We start from the raw sequence: 18207 nt of genomic DNA, 5'->3' as shown, positions 1-18207 counted from the left end.
GGAAGATACTGCCTGTCTCTGCTGCACTTGACCACTGTGATAAGAGTGTTGAGGCTCTAGAGAATAAACAAACTGCTGGCGTTATTCACATTGGCTTTGGAAAAACATTTGACAAATGTAATCATGGTGTCATGGCACATACGATGCGAAAGATGGGAATAACTGGAAAAAAATTGGAAATGGATATACAACTTTATGACTAACAAATCACAACACGTAAGCCATATCATATCCAGTGCCTCCATGATAAAATGCCCAGTCCTCGGAACTGTAATTGCACCCCACCTTTTCCTTATTCTTATATCTGACATTGACAGGAACACGAGTCACAGATTCATATCATCCTTTCACGATGACTCTGGAATAAGTATGAAAAAACACGTTAGGAGAGAGTGATGAAATCCTGCAAAGAGACATTAAAGAAGTCGTCTACTGAGCCACATAAAACAATATGCCTTTCACAGGGGGTGAGTTTGAACTCCTCTGGTATAGAGAGACTAAAGAAATTAAGAATAATACAAAATGCGGGACAAACACAGATGCCATCATAAACCAGATGAATAATGTGAAAGACCTCGGAGTAAAAATGACTAACGACCTTAAGTACAGTGAACACAACAGAACAACAGCTGCTTATCTTAGAAGTATTGTAGGATGGATCCTGCGGACTTTCAAGACACGGAAAACCCGCGATGATTCTGTTCTTTTCAAGGCGATGATTCCTTCACATATAGAACAGTGCTGAGTTCTAATATCACTCTACAAGGCAGGCGAAATTGCAGAGTTGGAATTTGTTCAGATATCTTTCATGGGAACATCGGTGAAGGAGGCAAATGGGGAGGTAATAACAAGTAATGATGAAGTGAGATGGAGTGAATATTTTGAAGGTTTGCTGAATGTGTTTTATGATAGAGTAGCAGATATAGGATGATTTGGTCGGGGTGGTGTGCGAAGTGAGAGGGTCAGGGAGAATGGTTTGGTGAACAGAGAAGAGGTAGTGAAAGCTTTGCGGAAGGTAAAAGCCGGTAAGGCGGCGGGTTTGGATAGTATTGCAGTGGAATATATAAAAAAGGGGAGGGACTGTTTTGCTGATTGGTTGGTAAGGATATTCATTGTGTGTATGGATCATGGTGAAGTGCCTGAGGATTGGCAGAATGCATGCATAGTGCCATTATACAAAGGCAAAGAGGATAAAGGTGAGTGGGAAGTGAGTCAGTTGTTCGCTGGTGGCTTATTCGGGTGAGAAACTGCAAAAGTTGGTGACTGAGTTTGATAAAGTGTGTGAAAGAAGAAAGTTGAGAGTAAACGTGAATAAGAGCAAGGTTATTAGGTTCAGTAGGGTTGAGGGACAAGTTAATTGGGAGAAAAAATGGAGGAAGAACAGTGTTTTAGATATCTAGGAGTGGACTTAGCAGCGGATGAAACCATGGAAGCGGAAGTGAATCACAGGGTGAGGGAGGGAACGAAGGTTCTGGGAGCGTTTAAAAATGTGTGGAGGGCGAGAACGTTATCTCGGAGAGCAAAAATGGTTATGTTTGAAGGAATAGTGATTCCAACAATGTTATATGGTTGCGAGGCGTGGGCTGTAGATAGGGTTTTGTGGAGGAGGGTGGATGTGTTGGAAATGAAATGTTTGAGGACAATATGTGGTGTGAGGTAGTTTGATCGAGTAGAAATGGAAGGGTGAGAGAGATATATGGTAATAAAAAGAGTGTGGTTGAGAGAGCAGAAGAGGGTATGTTGAAATGGTTTGGACACATGGAGAGAATGAGTGAGGAAAGATTGACAAAGAGGATATATGTGTCAGAGGTGGAGGGAAGAAGGAGAAGCGGGAGACCAAATTGCAGGTGGAATGATGGAGTGAAAAAGATTTTGAGCGATCGGGACCGGAACATACAGGAGGGTGAAAGGCGTGCAAGGAATAAAGTGAATTGAACGATATGGTATACCGGGGTCGACGTGCTGTCAGCGGATTGAACCAGGGCATGTAAAGCGTCTGGGGTAAATCATGGAAAGGTCTGTAGGGCCTGGATGTGGAAAGGGAGCTGTAGGTTCGGTGTATTACACATGACAGCTAGAGACTGAGTGTGAATGAATGTGGCCTTTTTTGTCTGTTCCTAGCGCTGCCTCGCTGGAAGGGGGGGGGGATGCTATTTTCGTGTGTGGCGGGATGGCGATGGGAATGGATGAAGGCAGCAAGTATGGATATGTACATGTGTATAAATGTGTATGTCTGTGTATGTATATGTATGTATATGTGCGTGTTTGGGCGTTCATTTTGTATATACATGTGTATGTGGGTGGGTTGGGCCGTTCTTAATCCGTTTCTTTTCGCTACCTCGCTGACACGGGAGACAGCGGTTAAGTATGATAAATAAATATGAATAGCTTTCTTGACACATATTAACGTAGGGAAGGAACTAGATTACTGAAAATGGCTGAAGTCATAAGGGCTGTACTACTTGGAGCGCAGGCAGGAGAGACGTGTCATCATCATCACCTGGAAAACCCCAGTTGGCATTGCTCCAGCTTACACTTGGAAATAACATCTTACTGTCTCAACAAACATGGAAGTCTCTGTGAAATACTATCTCTGAAATGCAAACGTGCCATTTGCTGAGAAAGAGAGAATACCTTAGATATCCGGGGCCAAGACCTTGCTAGCAACCATGAAGAATGCCATGTTATGCACAATTAAGTTCATGAGTGCCCTGGACAAGTACCTACAAAGTGAACCAGATCAGCCTGGCTGTGGGGGCAATGTGGGCCTGAGGAGAGTGGCTTCCAACATCTTGATCGACCTGAAACTCAGCTGAGGAGCCTGAGGCCGGCCCGGGCTGTGGAGGTAGAGGACCACAAAGACTTGAGACAGCGCTCACCTCGCGAACATGTAGAGGAAAGAATAAAGAACCGTGCGTGTTGTCGAGTGTCATGAGGAAGATGTAGAGAAAGTGTAATTTGTGAATGAAATACGAGGAATGAGGATAAGACACATAGAAATGACAACATTTTGGGCGAAGGAGGGGAAATTGATAGCCACAGAAGTGGTTGCTTAACTGCATCGCCATCACTTTTAACCTTTCCGACACGAAGGCGATGGTAGCTACCTCTCGTGAGAGGGTAAAGATGAGGTACACACATATGCTGGAATTAATTATGATCCATGCTGTAAATGTCGTGACCGTATTTATGATGGGGATATAACACATTAATAACCAGATGTGTTTAGAACTCAGTTTATAATCGTTTTTGTCAGTACAAATTGTAAAGTTTAGATGTGTAGTATTGCCACGCAACATGACGGATATTCAAGTAAGTGGAGTGAGTGTGTGTAGTGGTGGGCCGTGGGGTGTGTAGGTCTCCACTGTCCAAGGTGTTGCCTCACAACCCGGGGTGGAGGGGCCTCACCCACCCCTCACACGGCTCGCCCCGTCATCTGACTCTCCCACCTCTGGCCACTGATTCCGCCCTTCAGGTCCTCATGTCAGCTGTGGCTTGCCTGGATTGCTCCTCACACTGTCTTAACACCTGGTGTTCAAGGTTGTTCACTTGGTTGTTACGACTTGACGTTAGTGGCCTAGATAACCTCACCATGTGTAACACTTACAGGTACACTGGCGTCGAAACACGCTCCCTCTTGCACTCCAAAAGGTTCTGAAGAATAAATCATTTATGGTACATCGTAAGTCTCGCTATGATATATATGTAGATTTTTTTTTCGTACATATTCGCTATTTCCCGCGTTAGCGAGGTAGCTTTAAGAACAGAGGACCGAACCTAAGAGGAAAAATCCTCACTTTGCCCCCTTCTCTGTTCCTTCTTTTGGAATAGTAAAAACTGGAGGGGAGGAATTTCAGCCCCCCCCCCCCCACCCCCCCGCTCCCTCCCTTTTAGTCGCCCTTTACGACAAGCAGCGAATACGTGGGAAGTATTCTTTCTACCCTATCCCAGGGATGATATGTATGTGTGTGTGTGTGTATATATATATATATATATATATATATATATATATATATATATATATATATATATATATATATATATATTGTTATTATAACTGATTATATATTTGATTGCCGTTTCCTGCGTCAGCGAGGTAGCGCCTGGAAACACACAAAGATAGATCCATCCTCTCATATACATACACATACACGTACATAGATAATGATAGACATCCCACCAGCTGTCCCTCTCCGCACGTTCACATCCAAAAGAGTCTCTTTACCACGCCTATCAATTGATATATAATCTAATAATGCCCGTTGACCATTTTTCCCACTCGTGTACGTATACATGTGTATATCTATCTTTTTAAACTAGGTATTCGCAATCGCCAGTCTTTTTTCAGCACACTCTCCACAAGCTCCTCAGCATTCACATTCATACCACTGAATACCCCCATGTTGCCCAAGCATACCCTCAGCTACCACGTTACTTACCTTCGCATTTAAGTCACCCATCATTAATACCCGGTCTCGTGCACCAAAGCTGCTGACACACTCACTCAGCTGCTCCCAAAACACTTTCCTCTCATAATGTTTCTTCTCAATGCCAGGTGCCTAGGCACCAGTAATTACCCGTCTCTCGCCATCCACTTTCAGTTTTACCCACATCCGAGTATGCTCTACTATCAAACATCTTAAATTTATGTTTGCTGTCTTTATTAATCATGTCCTCAGTCATTTTATTCCATTCATTCACCACTCTCGTATTATAAAAGTATTTTGTGCATCTTTTTTTTTTTTTACAAGTTTCCTGTTAACTTCCTGTTATGTCCTCTGGTTGTTCTGTCCCGACGTATCTTGAAGAACTGTTCATTCTCCACGTCGTTGATCTGTTTAAAAAGGAAAAACTAAGATTATGATCAGGTCACTCCTCACACTTCTCTCTTCCAAGTTGGGCAGATGTAAAGCCTCCAACCTTTTCTTATGATTTTGCTCTTTTGCTTCTGGAACCATTTCTGTTACTCTTCCCTGGACTTTCTCTCTCAGCTCTTTGTGCTTCTGTGGGTACAGTGACCAAACCTAAGCAGCACATTCAAGTTTCGGACTTATGTAGGATATTAATAGCATGTTAAATATTTCCTTATCCATATACTTGAAGGCTATTCTGATATTTGCCAGCCTACAATTTGTTTCCTTAACCATTCTCATAATATGGGACACTAGCGACAATTAGAGACAATTTCGACCCCCAAGTCCTTTTCGCACAGAGAAACCCAAAGCTTATTACCTCCTAGATAGTAATCATATTGCCTTCTATGGTTTTATCCCAGCATCACTATTTTGCATATGCTCGGACTGCATTGTATCACCCATGTTTCATACTATCTATGGAGTGTGTCTTAAGTCCCCTTGTCAGCTGATGCGATGCTCCTCATGTTTGACTTCCCTCATAACCTTTACATCATCCTCACACATGTTTGTATTGTTATTAGCACCAGTGTTAACACCATTGTTATTACCAATATTGGCATTAGAGTTAACACGAATGTCAACATCTGTGATAGCATAAATGTTGGCATTACTGTTATAACCAATGTTGGCACTGATGTTATCACTAGTATTAACACAAATGTTAGGAACAGTGGTGGCACATATTGGCACCAATGTTAACATCAGTGTTGTCAGTGGTGTTAACACCAATATTGGTTCCATCTTTTTGGCTCTTGTTTAGCGCCACTATCGACACGAGTGTTAGCGCCAGTGTTGGCATTCATGTTAGCACATTTTGGTACCGGTGTTGGCACAGTGTTGGAACCATTTTTAGCGTTAGTGGTGGCACGTCTTGACAGCATTCTAGCACCAGTGTGCCACCAGTGCTGGAAGCAGCGTTGGCATCGATGTTAGCACCAGTGATAGTACTAGTCTTGACACCAGTGTTGGCACCAGTGTTGCCTACAGTGATGTCACAAGGCTCTGTCACAATGTTGGCACTAGCTGTCAGGTCAGTATTGACACAATTCTTAAGTGTTTGCATAATTGTTGTCACCAGTTTGGGCACACACCAGCCTTGGTACATTGTTGTCATGAACGCAGTTTTTTGCATCATTGTTGGCAGATATTGGCGTTATACACCAATGTTGTTATTAGAGCTGGGATCTGTGTTCACTCTAGAATGTATCAGAGTTGGCAGAATTGCTCTTACCAGTGTGCAGTAAATTTGAAGTAAATGCAAAATTTTTCTTGTAAAGAATATTTTCTTTGAAGGTCTACTTGCAAAAAGTGTGTATCTTTCACACACAATTACTAATTTCTGAAATAGAATGCGTATGTGGCTATATGTGCTCAGTAAATCGTATTACATTGGTTAAGCCCATGTCGCATGTGATTACATCATGAACATGTTACTGCGTAAATCAAGTGTTGTATTTAACGGATGGAAATGTACACCCGGGTTTGAAGAAATGACCCCGAACCAATCAGCTTAAGCATGTCCATCTCAGGGTCATTGTGGTATCATTTGCCATAGTTGGTAAGGGGGGTTCAAGGTGCCATGTCCGTGAGTTCAAATGGCGCCCAGCTGGGACAACCCAGCTGTTGGGTTTGGTCCGGCCTGGAGAGAGGAACTCGGCTCCATCTCGTCTATGGACTGTGCCATTCATTGTCATTCATTTTTAGCTAAAGTTAACGCAAGCCTCACATTAGAGAGTATCAGAGCCACAATTGGGCACTAAAGCGATAATCCGATAACAATGATTATCAAAATTATTATTATGGGAAGTTTGCTTCCATAATCGTTATCGGACCAATTAAATTCCGATGACTTGATTTCATAGTTCGATAATGTCTAGTAAACTTCTATCGTTTCACTTTTTTTTTAGGTTTTTCATTATAATTGTTATTTGTTGTTAATTCTATTTCTTGTGATAGAAAAGTTTAAATTTTAATTGGTTTTATGATTAATATACTTTGTTGTTCATTATATTTGTTGTGATTTACATATATATTTGATAATATGTCACGTGTTATATGAATAAACTATGTAGCTCAGATATATTGTTTATTTGTTTCGTATGTGCAGCATAATCATGGAATGATTAATTTCCATTATTTCTGCATTGTGATGAATATTGTATGATTTGTAGAATGATACAGACAAGTATTAAAAACAGATTAATCTTCCCCTTTATATATGTTAGTAATAGTTCAGCCACCAAACACGCCATTACTGACTCCCTCCCCTGACCCCGGTTCTTACCCCCCCCCCCCCCCCCCCTGCATACTGTTCCATACTGCACAGGTCCAGTGCAAGGCAGCAAGCCGAGGCAGACGTGGCCATGGATCTTGTTGGTTGACACTTGCCAAGGAAAGAATTCTAGTAAGATTTGTAAAGTTTATGATTATTATGTATAACGCGAAATATAATACGGTTAAAAGGAGATATAGGCTGTTCTTTTTTTCTTAAAATTGCTAAGCAAAAAAAGTTGCAAAACTTGCAGAAAATGCTTACTTATTCTTCGGTTTACAATAAATAAGCATTTTCTATGAGTTTTGAACTTTTCTTGTTTTTAGATTTTTTCACTGGAAGAGTTGTTATCGGATTATCGATATCGGACTTTAAAATTGGGGTTATCAGATTATCGTTTTCGAAGTTAACTTTTTAGTTATCGGTGCCCAACACTGACCAGAGCCCACTGATGACAGTTTGAATTCTCAGTAGCGTCCCTGACTCCAACAAGCAGGTGAGAGAGTTGTGAACTAGACATGACCCCCTTACCATTCCTTACTACCTACATGACTGGCTTTCATTGTCGGACGGACACAGGTAACTGTTGCTCTTCTAAGATGCTACACTGTACTGGGCATCTCTATGGCTAAGTGCAGTAAAAACTTGGCAGATGCAAGATTTTTCTGTATGTAATATTGCTATCTGTGTGGGACCTGCAGAACTAATTTGTACATCGCATACCAGAGACATTGCTGATTAAGAAAAAAAAAAAGAATGTAAAGCAATATTAATCACTGAGAGTGTTTGCGTCAAGGGATAAATGCTATCATTTATTTCTTAAATAGCTAGTGTCATTCAAGTGATCCGTGATCTGGAATGGACATATAATACTCCTTAATAGTTTCCTTGTTTTATGAGTAGACGAGGAATTTTAGTGCCATTTGACCAAAGGTATATTGTGATGACATAAACCATGATCAATGGGAACACATTGGTTCCAGGTCCCCCAGTGTGAAAGCCACCTGAGGCCAGCACCAAGTCCAGTTGGCTTTTAGCAGAAGCATGAGTGAAACATGTCGGCCTATCCGCCTAACCAGAGGACTAGCTCACGTGTCCCTCAGCCATTTCGGTGGAGGTCGAGAAACACGCAGAGTTGTTATATACTCCGTCATTATTCAGCTGACATTTACTCAGCTAAGGGTTTGGGAACAAACAGTAGCCTGACACTACTTGCCATCTTGGAGCTCGAGATACAGGCAACAGCTACAGAGATGAGGGTCAACCAGGCGAGCTATCGCTCCTCGGGATTACACCAATGAAGTAGTGATCTGGGTAGTGTTGATTGTCTTAGTACCTTGCATGATGCGACGGACGCCCTGAGCTTAGCTACTATCTTTGCTAGAGGTAAAATAGCAGTTGCCTTGTCTTCAGGTAACTTGGGAAGCTAAACTAATGCCATTGATTAGTAGATGACCCATGGAGCTTGATTACATTTCAGAGCCTCAGTTTACCATTCCCTTTACGTTGCCACAAAACCAAATACTTCCGCGGTCAACAGCCGTTAGGGGATGACTTGCCAACATCCACCGTCCACCCAACCACTATATGAGAACGAAGCAGCATCACCACAGCTGAGCAGTGCCTTTGTCCATTTTGTAGTGACGCCATCCACATGGCACACCATCTTTGTTATAAAGCAAACCGTACCCTCTTCAAACGTAAAGACCGGTGAGGGACGTCTCTTGTCGCTGCCACTGCCATCCATTTTCTAAACTAAGACATACAAAAGCAAGGATGTGATTTTGCCAGAATACTTAATTCTAGTTAGATCCTGCATCGAATATGCGATGTAGTTTTTGGACCCTCGCTTAAGTAAGCATATTCTTGAATTGGAAGCAGTGTAGAAAAGAGCAACTAGATTGACTTTTTCCTTACACAACAAACCATATCAGGACAGATTGCATGAACTGAATTTGTTCTATCTGAACAAGGGGAGTCTCTAAGGCATATTAGTAGAATATTTTAAAGGATTCAACAATGTTGATATTAAGAGTTTCTTTCCTGAATATTTTAAAGTAAAGGATTCAACAATTCTGATATTAAGAGTTTCTTTCCTGTTGCATTAACACCACCAAGAAGAAATGTATTAAACCAGAGTTCACCAAATTAATCTGGATTTATGAAATATTTCTTCACCAATGACATGTTGATGTGTGGAATAAGCTCCCAATTAATATCTTCAAAATTTTGCTTGATGATCACCTGTAACTGTCTGATATTGAATGATTATCTTAATCTTATTTTGTCATATGATACTTGCTTTTCCATTTAATTTTATTTCATCTTAAGATACCTTCTTTTCCACTGATTTTTTCCTAACCATGCTGCAGTAACTTAACGACATTAACCTGTTACCTTCTTTGAGGGAGCAAGAAAGAATTATTGTTTAATCCCTCTTCATCAAGAGTATTATAGACATGATAAGTAACAAGGCTGGAGCTCAAAGTTTATCCTGACTATTTTCTCTATAATAAATAGTAAAGTGATGCCTGTCATTGGCGATGGGATGCATGACATGCCCATGTTCATTCTTTGACTTTCCTATAAAATTTTTCTCCTGACATATTGATCCTACAAGGCATTTTTTTCTACCTGTTTTCCATTCAGCTTGTTGATGGAGGGTGGGAAAAGAGCCTTTGCTACTGCTTTTAAGGGGATCATCTTTTTTTAGGCCAGACCATTTTGCTTGGACTGTGGAGGCCTGTGTGGTTTGTGTATATATGTAACTCTCTCTCTCTCTCTCTCTCTCTCTCTCTCTCTCTCTCTCTCTCTCTCTCTCTCTCTCTCTCTCTCTCTCATGCATCCACAAAGCCCAGCTCAGATAGAATTTTGTTTTTACTGTATGAATGATCAAGATTGTAGGAAAAAGAAAATATATAGATATGATTCTCTAATGTCTACACAGTTTTCCCTTCCTCAGACGTATGATGAAAGGTTTTTGCATCCTAACAGATATTGCTTTTATCTTTACAGAGTGAGAGTTAGCCTTGTAATATCCACAAGGTGGTTACTGTTGTTTTCACTTATGGCTCGATATTTATTTTTTTGTACCTTATGTATTGATAGAATTTTTTTTTTGGGGGGGGTTGCTTTATGCTTGTATAAACAAAATCACATACAAACACATTTATGTTTAACTTATCAATAATATTTGCACAAATACTATATACGTCAACAGATATTGGCCTATATGACAACATTGACAAATTTGTGCATTTTCCTTCCCTCTTGTGTCTATGGCATAACTGAGAGTAATTTCCTGTGGAAAGATTTGGTAACTATAGATTCCACCTTCCCTACCCATAGGGACCCAGATAATAGTCTCAGAAATGTGGGAGAAACTCTGTGTCAAGCTCAGTACTAATCAAAACAGGAGAAAAAGTTGGAATGAGAACCGAAACAAGTATTGGGAAGATTATGCCAGCTACAGAAACCCACAACACAGTGGAACACTTTGTTTATTTGAATCAAAATGATTAAATTCCTGGGAGAAATGGGAATCAAACAGCTGTGAAAATACAACATAATTGAGACAGAGAACAATTCTTTGAAAATCAAAAGTTAAATAGCATCAAATGAGGAGTTAAACAAAATTAGTGAAGACACAATGACCAAAAACTAGCTACAGGTAGATGAAGGAATAGTGAGTCAGATAAGCGAGAACTCTAGAATTCATTTGTTGCAATTGGGCTTATAACGTAGTACAAATTCAATATGTCAAACTTGTTTTATCAAAAAAGTGAAAGGTGAACTGAATTTGGTATAGTTACTCACAAGTCACAACATGTAATTGTGCACTGTGCTATTTCCAGTGTCTCCAGTAAAAAGCTCCATACTCCAAGGAACTGTATTTACCCTAATATTCTATATTTTTATATCTGACACTGATGGAAGCATGAGCCATAGTTTCACATCTTTTATGGATGTTACAGGAATCAGTATGAAAATTATGTCAATTGAGGATGCTAAAAGCCTGCAGAGACAGTTGGTCTTCCTCTGATCCACAGTGAACAACAAACTTTTCAGTGGGGATAAGTTTCTTCTCCTTTTTCATGGAGGAAATGAAAATTCTAAAATAATGCAGAATACCTGACACAGCCACTTTCATAAACCAGTTGAATGATTTGAAAGACCAAGTAATACTGTCCAACAACCATAGCGAACACAGCAAAACAACAGTTGCCTCCACCAGAAGGTGGTAAGCTGAATCCTTTGGACTTTCAGGACAAGAGAAAAAGAACCAGTGATGATACTATTGAAAGTGCTGATTCTTTTACAAATAGAATATTGACATTTTCTGACATCACCCAACAAGACAGGTGAAATTACAGAAACAGGAAGTTTTCAGAGATCTTTCACAGCCTTATTAACATGGTAACAACTGGGAACAACTGAAATCACTAAGGCTATACTCCGTGGAGTGCAGAAGGAAAAGACACCATCATCTGTATCTGGTAAAATCCTAGAAGGTATGGCCCCCAACTTGAACTTGGAAGTTACATTCTACTCGCACAGCAGGAATGAAAGACTGTGTGATTGGCTCAAAAAGAGAGAAACCCTTATAAACATGGGTCTCAAGACCCTTAAGATCCTTGCTTACAATTATCAGAAACACCTTAGGTTGCATAGGGAAGTTAAGTACTTATTAAGTGCACAAGACCAACCAGGCTGTAAGAGCTACGTGGACTTTGCAGGCTGTGGCTTCCAACAGCTTGGTCGACCAACAACCCAACCAAACAGCCTTAACCTGGGCTGGGGGGGGAGAAAACCCTGAAAACTTCACGAGCAGTGAAGAGATCACCAGAAATGAAGGGAATGCATCCCTAATTTTTGTTTCATTATAATGACATGAAAGTTTATTGCAAGAAAAGAGAAAGGACACTTTTTTAGTTTTTCAGAGCATTTGACAATTTGAACCACAAAATCTTACTGTTATAGTTTAAGTTATAAAACAGTAAGGATAAGAGAGGAAGATAGATTAACCCTTTTGGTCATAAGATTGTTTTTAAGACAATAATAATGATAAAGAAAATGACATATTTAATTAATTCAGCATATTGTCAAATGACAAAAGGAAAACAAATCATCATTGGTACTGATAAGCCCTTATAAGTTTCATCAGCCAGGTTGTGAGCCTGTTTCTGCCTTGTAATTGTCATTACAAGGCCCAAGTAAAACTTCATCATATCTGTTTATTTACTACTTTCCATCAAAATTTTATCTCATTTGTCTCCATGTTGCCATGCATTTTTGTTTGCAGCTGCTAGTGGCATGCTGTAATAAGTATTCTTCAAACAATTTGTTTGAAGGGTATCTGACAGCTGTGAAATTTCCAAGCCTGATTTGTTACTGCTGCTGGCATATGGTATCATTATGTGCTGCGAGGACCTTCCAGGATATTTGGAATGGGTCAGGAAACATGAGTATGTATCTTTTATTTATTGAGGAATCTGGTACCATGTGTACAAGGTATGCATTTGAGACTGAGAGGGTTAAAGACTTGTTGACAAAGTTCAAAATAATAGCAAACAGAACTATGTCTGATGAAGATGTTTTGTCAGGCATAATACAAGGAACTGTGTTAGCCTCAGTTCTCTTTATGATATAGTGATATCAGATATAGGCAGAGAAGTAGAATAGAGCACATTAAGGAGTTTTGCTGATAACACCAGAGAAAACTGAATTATTGGATCAGAAGTGGATCAAAAGATGAAGAAAAAATTTTGATTCATTCTACAAATAGGCAGAAATGAACCTGATGGAATTCATTGAAAACAAATTAGAACAAATAAGTCTGAGAACATCTAACAATATACCAACAGCTTACAAATAAATGTCATTGGTACACACACACACACACACACACACACACACACACACACACACACACACACACACACACACACACTCTCTCTCTCTCTCTCTCTCTCTCTCTCTCTCTCTCTCTCTCTCTCTCTCTCTCATTTAGAGCAGAACCAAAGTTACACAAGGGGGTGTAGCAATATATGACCTTAATAGTTAGAAGGAAAAGCAGTAACAAAGTTGAGTTACAACAATTTTTTAACATCAGGGGCTCTAGTCACAGACTAAACACCACATCAATGCTGACCTTATCAAAATGTAGCAAGATTGATAAAAGGGAAAAAGAAGAGACAAAGGAAATTGATTACTAATTTTGGATGAAATGAAATTTTTTTTTTTTTTTTTTAAATGTACCAGGTCATAGTTGGTATGGAGTTCCAAAGCTTTGAGGTGTAGGGGAAGAAACACTTATCAAAATGGCCTACCCTTAAATTTCCAATGGCCACAGCACTCATGTGATGCAGTAGCTTTCCAAGTATTGAGTGTTCTAGCAAGTTGTGGGGGCACACAAGCAGCCATTTCTCAGGAGCATGATGAAAAGTGAACCAATATTGCTCCATAATGCAAGCGAGTCAAGTTTTGAAGTTAGCCTGGGAGAGTTTATAAGTCGGACCACTTTCAACTCAACTTTATCAAGTAAGTTAGGATGCAGAAATAGAACTACCCCAGATTTGAAAGCAGCACTTCATACAAGGAGGGATCAGTCTTTTGTATAAATGGAGCAACTTTCTGTATAAAAAGAAATTTCATCATCTGAACAGGACTTGTAGTTAGAGGCAGACTTAGTTATTTTCCTAAAATGGCATTTCCAAGATAGAGAGAATGTTACTGTAATACAAAGTATGTTCATTAAGTCAAGAGGAGGAATTATAGAACTGTCAGAGGAGAGAGAAAAGTTTTGAGGAATCTTTGATAAAGAGATGTGTAGAAACTGAGTCTTGGAGGCATTAAACTTCACCAAATTTTCTCTACCCCACTGAGATATCCTGTCCAAGTCTGTTTATTGAGGAAGTTGTGTTGAGATGAGATGCAGATTGAGTGAAGGAACTGAATTGAAGATGAGGAATGCAGTGTTGAATTGTCAGCATATTAATGTATTTGATTATCTGTGGAAGTAAGGAAATCTTTGAGAAAAAGAAGAAAAAGTGTATGAGACAGGACAGAACCTTGAGGGACACCCCTGTTGATGGAGAAAAGGGGAGAGGCTGATCCATCAACAATCACAGAAATAGGTTAGCCAGAGAGGAAGCTAGATATGAGGGAGGGAAGCCAAAAGAAGGGAGCTTAGAGACGAGATTATGATGCTACATTATGTTTGAAACTTTGGATATGTCTAAGGGTAACTACATAGAATACCCCAAAATCTTTCAAGGATGATAACCAGATGTTAATAGGTAGGAAAGAATATATCATCAGTGGATCTAGCCTTATGGAAGCCATACTGGTGATTAGGGAGAAGGCTGAGATTCAAGATGTCTAAGGGTATGAGAATAGAGCAGGAATTCAAAGACTGAAAGTGGTAGAGGTCAGAGCAGTAGGATGATAGTTAGAGGAGCTAGAATGGCCACCCTTCTTAGAGATATGTACCAATGAAACAGAGGAGCAAGCACAGGTGCAGGTTCAGAGTTGCACTCTTTCAGTACACAGGGATAGATGCCTTCAGGACCAAAACCCGTACTTGTGTCCAGAGGGAGAGGTGCTTTTCAGACTGTTCGAAAAGAGATTATGGGAAGGGGCTTGGAATTAGTAAGAGGAGCATAAGGGGGTGAAGGAATGTTAAAGTCATTCAAGGTAGAATTAGGGGAGAAACAGGACCCAAAGATAGTTGCTTTATCTACAGGAGAGACAGCTATATTGCTATCAGGATGGAAATGTGAAGGAAAGGTAGAGTGACAGAAGTTGTTAGAGATGCCTATAGCTAAAGACCAGTAGGACCTATCAGTGGATGAACTAGTAATTATAGTGATGATCTCAGCCATAAACACAATAAATTTAGTATCATATACACCACCAAAAACAAGACTAAATGACTTCAGGATAATTTTAGCAAAGATTTAGGAAATTTTGAAGTGATTAGAGAGACCTACCTAATTATGATATGGACTTTTGACTTTAACTTCCATTTGATTGAATGCCTGGAAAGGGGTAGAATATGTATGCAGATACAATTACAGAATAAAGATAATATATCAATTTATGAAAGAGAGCAGTTTCAAAGACTAATTTATGTGATTCATTCAGCCTTGTGCAAGTACACCATAGACTGATTTGGAAGCAATACGATAGATCTTATTTTTACAAATGACATGGCACTTTTCAGATATACAAGTCATGTCTGTCAAATAATGATAGTATTGAAATCACTATAGCATATAAGATGAAATGAATGATAGTTCACTTGATACAACAACAGTAAAGGGTTGTGTGATATGAATTTTCAGAAAGACAATATTTATTTATTTATTTATTTATTTTGCTTTGTCGCTGTCTCCCGCGTTTGCGAGGTAGCGCAAGGAAACAGACAAAAGAAATGGCCCAACCCACCCCCATACACATGTATATACACACACGTCCACACACGCAAATATACATACCTATACATCTCAATGTACACATATATATACACACACAGACACATACATATATACCCATGCACAAAATTCACACTGTCTGCCTTTATTCATTCCCATCGCCACCTCGCCACACATGGAATACCATCCCCCTCCCCCCTCATGTGTGCGGGGTAGCGCTAGGAAAAGACAACAAAGGCCTCATTCGTTCACACTCAGTCTCTAGCTGTCATGCAATAATGCCCGAAACCACAGCTCCCTTTCCACATCCAGGCCCCACACAGCTTTCCATGGTTTACCCCAGACGCTTCACATGCCCTGATTCAATCCACTGACAGCATGTCAACCCCGGTATACCACATCGATCCAATTCACTCTATTCCTTACTCTATTCCTTGCCCGCCTTTCACCCTCTTGCATGTTCAAGCCCCGATCACTCAAAATCTTTTTCATACCATCTTTCCACCTCCAATTTGGTCTCCCACTTCTCCTCGTTCCCTCCACCTCTGACACATATATCCTCTTGGTCAATCTTTCCTCACTCATTCTCTCCATGTGCCCAAACCATTTCAAAACACCCTCTTCTGCTCTCTCAACCACGCTCTTTTTATTTCCACACATCTCTCTTACCCTTACATTACTTACTCGATCAAACCACCTCACCACACATTGTCCTCAAACATCTCATTTCCAGCACATCCACCCTCCTGCGCACAACTCTATCCATAGCCCACGCCTCGCAACCATACAGTATTGTTGGAACCACTATTCCTTCAAACATAGCCATTTTTGCTTTCCGAGATAATGTTCTCGACTTCCACACATTCTTCAAGGCTCCCAGGATTTTCACCCCCTCCCCCACCCTATGATTCACTTCCGCTTCCATGGTTCCATCCGCTGCCAGATCCACTCCCAGATATCTAAAACACTTTACTTCCTCCAGTTTTTCTCCATTCAAACTCACCTCCCAGTTGACTTGACCCTCAACCCTACTGTACCTAATAACCTTGCTCTTATTCACATTTACTCTTAACTTTCTTCTTTCACACACTTTACCAAACTCAGTCACCAGCTTCTGCAGTTTCTCACATGAATCAGCCACCAGCGCTCTATCATCAGCGAACAACAACTGACTCACTTCCCAAGCTCTCTCATCCACAACAGACTTCATTCTTGCCCCTCTTTCCAAAACTCTTGCATTCACCTCCCTAACAACCCCATCCATAAACAAATTAAACAACCATGGAGACATCACGTACCCCTGCCGCAAACCTACATTCACTGGGAACCAATCACTTTCCTCTCTTCCTACACGTACACATGCCTTACATCCTCAACAAATGAAACGAAAAAGATCATTGAGAAAATTATAAGCTCAAAATGGAACATTTTCAGAGACATTAACCTGGTAACATACATAAATTTACTATAAAAGATTAAACCAAATAATTCTTAAGCAAATACATAAGATAAAGAAAACAAGTACAAAATGGAAGATGTCTAGGGACAGAAAATTGTGGATAAATAGAAGTAAGGCATGGAAAAAAAGAGGATTGCACTGAAACAAGCAAGAATATGAAAATTGGATGAGAAAATAAAGAATGCAGATGCATAAACATTGAAATCCCAAAGAAGAGATAAAAAATGAATGAAGAAAAACTTATACAAAACATGGAAAGGAATTTGAAGCTACTTATCACATACATGAACAAAGCAAAAATGAAAAGACAGGTTGAACTATTTAAGGAAGGAGATAGATATGAAAATGACTCTAAGGAAATATGAGAATTTGGAAGTTGAACCTTTTAGCCTACCTATATGATATAAAATGTGCTGCTGAGGTAGTGAAATTTTGGAAAGTGATTTAATCAGTGATTGATCAGCTCAGAGAAATTCAGCTCCAGGACCAGATGGAATTCTAGCCCTATTCCTCTAAAAAAACAGCAAAATTAGTGTTGTCATTATCGAGGGAAAGTCTGGAATAACAGTATTGCATTCAGAAATTGGCATCAGTAATGCAGATACACAGAGGATCCAAGCTAATGCTTAAACAATTCAGACCATCTAGCTTGACTTCCTTTGTACTGAAAGTTTTTGAAAGAGATAGAAGGACATATATTAAATGATTTGATGAAGAATATTAACAAAATTGAAGGGCAGCATGGATTTGTGCCAAGAAAAAGTACACAAACCCATTTATAACTATTAGATCATACTTATATGAAAGTTTAATCCAAGAGAGAAAGAATATTTTTTTTACTTTGCAAAAGCATCTGACAAAGTAAACCACAAGACTTTAATAGAGAAAGTAACTGAGCAGAACATCATGGTAAGATAGGAAGATGGATTAAAGAATTTCTAACCGACAGAAAGTTCAGAATAGTAACAAATGTAATAATGTCTGAAGGCCAGTGTAAGCCTCATTATGCCCTGTGATTATGATATCAATCATTGACAGTAAAGTAAGGAAAGCATAGTAAGGAACTTTGCTTATGACACCAAATTAAGCAAAATGATCAGATCAGAGATTGACCAAATCCGGATG

General features: G+C 39.7%; 1 protein-coding gene across 4 annotated transcripts in view; it reads left to right on the top strand.

The window, feature by feature from the left end:
• The window catches only part of numb (NUMB endocytic adaptor protein), a 533145-nt gene that overhangs the window by 205963 nt on the left and 308975 nt on the right, over positions 1-18207 (top strand). The window contains exon 1 of one of the 4 annotated variants that reach the window (XM_071662780.1): positions 8441-8574. The exons of the other annotated variants lie outside the window; for them this stretch is intronic. The gene's annotated coding sequence lies outside the window, so the exon portion shown is untranslated. Of the gene's footprint in view, positions 1-8440; positions 8575-18207 lie in introns of those variants that run through there. 4 annotated transcript variants of the gene reach the window in all.

This window comes from Panulirus ornatus, chromosome 6 (genome assembly GCF_036320965.1).
Source record: "Panulirus ornatus isolate Po-2019 chromosome 6, ASM3632096v1, whole genome shotgun sequence".
NCBI lineage: Eukaryota > Metazoa > Arthropoda > Malacostraca > Decapoda > Palinuridae > Panulirus > Panulirus ornatus.
The sequence above is the reverse complement of the archived record's forward strand: the minus strand, read 5'-3'. Positions and strand labels throughout refer to the sequence as shown.